Here is a 2,663-nt window from a genome sequence, read left to right as displayed (position 1 = left end):
CATAACCTTCCTCTGCCTCCTGGATCCTGCAACTCACCTACTGTGAAATATTCTGCTAGATTATGCTGACTGTCATAAATACACCAAAGACATCATCAGCATAGGTTCAAGTCAAACTTTCAAAAAGGCTTTTTTCAACTTCCAACTGCAAGTTATTTTCACTGTCTCCTTTCATGCAGATCTCAGTCCTTCATGACCTCCTTTTTTGCATTTGTGTGTGCTGGCACACATAATGCATGGATGTGTGCGACACATGTCAGGCAAGAGAGAAGCTGCAAAGGCTGCACAGCTGCCAAGTGGGAGTGGCAGAGGAAGGTAGAGATGCACCTTGAAGGAAATTGCTCCTTTTCTTTCACAGTGCAGCTTTATTTACCTCTGTCCCCTCTTCTTCCCATCTTCCCATCATCCCTGTTCTCTTTCATGTCTTTGCTATTAAAATTATACAGAAATTTATTCATTCAATTGCTGTAGAAGCTGCCCAAAGATAAATACATTCAGCTTAATAAACCTTGTTAGCAGGAAGGAAGGGGGAAATGCCTAATTAATGTATTAATGATTATAATGCACTTTGAAGATGAAAGTGCCATGAGCTGTGAGGGCATGTTTCTGCCCTCAGAAGTCCCAAGGAAGTGTGTGCAGAAGCTAATTCTAAACATTATCACTGCTGCAGTGTGTTAAGACAAGAGTTCCACGTATAACAGCTCCTCAACACCTTGGACCTGCGTGTAGAGGTTGACCCATCTTCCAGCTACTGCTTGTGTTGAGACAACACAACTACAGATTCTTCTCCGGGAAGAGAACAGAAAAGTGTGGGGAGAAACTATTTAATGCAACTCATCCATGCACTACAGACACAGGGCCCAGCTATACACTGTCACACTTACCTAAAAAGAAGGGATTAGTACTTCAGACCTTGGCAGTTAAACACATCCATTTCTTTCCACTCACACTGATTAGTTGTCTCAATCCATCCTAAGAGTTTCCCCTCAACCAAGAGTTACTGGAACAGTCCCGTTGTTAATAGGTGAGATGTGGGCTCTAGAGATGCTCTTAGAATAAAGGCAGTCTAGGGCAGGTGTGAGGATAGAAATACTGTGACAGATGATAATCTCTAGCTATTGCAGAGAAAGGGCACAAGGGTCAAAGGAGATTTCCAGCTGGTGAAGTTTCCATGGCTCAGGCACAAAAGCATTTCTCATCCCCAGACTTCTCCTTATCCAGACAATACAACACAGGCTGAGATCTGAAGAACAGATTTGTCCCTTGCTGCAATAAGAGATCAGCCTTTACAGTAAGGGAAAATAAGGAGCTTAGAAAGTCTTTTAGACGTCATTGCACAAACAAAACATGAGCTGCTAATAACAGGTTCCTTAGACACACATTTCCTTTGGATATGGTACCAAAAGGCACATACTCTAGGCTCTCATTATTATTGGCTTAGGTTATAAAAACATTAACAAAAAAATTTTAAAATGCCAGTCTGAAGAAATCAGGTACTAGCAGCTCACATTTGCATAGCTGTCTCCTGAAAACATTGAATAGTCTTGAGGAATCTTAGAAAAGAACCTAAAGTGCACACAGAAACAACAGTAAGTTGCATGTATGTGCAGTGGGAGGGCAAGAGAGGCAGAAATCATGCTGTCAATCTATATGACTTCTGGTGATCACTTGGAGTATTGTAATTAACACTGCATTTTGAATAACATTGCAATTGTAATAACACCGCGCTACTCACCTCTGGAGCATTTAAAGACCTCAGTCTGTCTAAGTATACACTGCACATTAAGCATTTTGCAAACCTCAGAAGTCCCTAATATGGAAGGCTAACATCCGTGTCAGAGGCCAAAAACTAAAGCATAGGCAAGTGAACTGCTATTCCCAAGTGACCTGCAGCAGATCCAGGAATAAAGCCAAATCGGTGCTCTGAGCTTTACTCCCAATAGTGGGTACTCAGAGTCAACTGCATCACTGTCTTGTTGGCTAGAACAATCAGCAGTCACTTATATTTGGGACAGACAAGCTGTGTTCAAGTGGCGACCCTTTCTGCCAGGTTAAGGCATCTGTTTGTTCTAGTGTCTTTCCTCAGGTGATAAGAATAGATGGTTACTTTCCCTTTAGGGGATTAAGGGCTGACAATTACTGAGTGGATGCAGAGCAATAAATCAGTCTCCCCTCCACTGGTTAATACACTGACCAACAGAGCTGAGGCTTTGTTTGCACAGGCCATGTAATTTGCCAGCAGCTGTAGCTGATCAAATTTGGTTTTATGGACTTGTCTGTTTCTTGTGTCACTAAATAAAAATTAGAATGTTTTGTTACCTGGTCATTTACTTTCTCATCCTTTTCCTAAGGAAGAAAGAAAAACTAACACTACTATTCCCCAAGGTTACTGAAGAGAACTCCCACATGCTGCTCTAAAACTGGTATGAAAAACAAAACATAGATCAGTCACTTCTTCCTGCACTGTTTATTTTCCCACCCACTGTCTCTCACACCTGGTAGCATGTTAGGACAGCAATTGTCCGCTCATAGCACACACTGCCACACACAGGGTAGGTAGGCCCTTGTAATACCCAATAAAATGATGGATGTTTAAGATGCACTGGGAGAAACAGCCTGGTGTTCAGAGCTGCTCTGCTTTCAGTTACCAGGAGTGTCTTCCT

The sequence above is a fragment of the Dromaius novaehollandiae genome, chromosome 3 (assembly GCF_036370855.1).
Source record: "Dromaius novaehollandiae isolate bDroNov1 chromosome 3, bDroNov1.hap1, whole genome shotgun sequence".
Lineage (NCBI taxonomy): Eukaryota > Metazoa > Chordata > Aves > Casuariiformes > Dromaiidae > Dromaius > Dromaius novaehollandiae.
Note: the sequence above shows the minus strand (reverse complement) of the source record.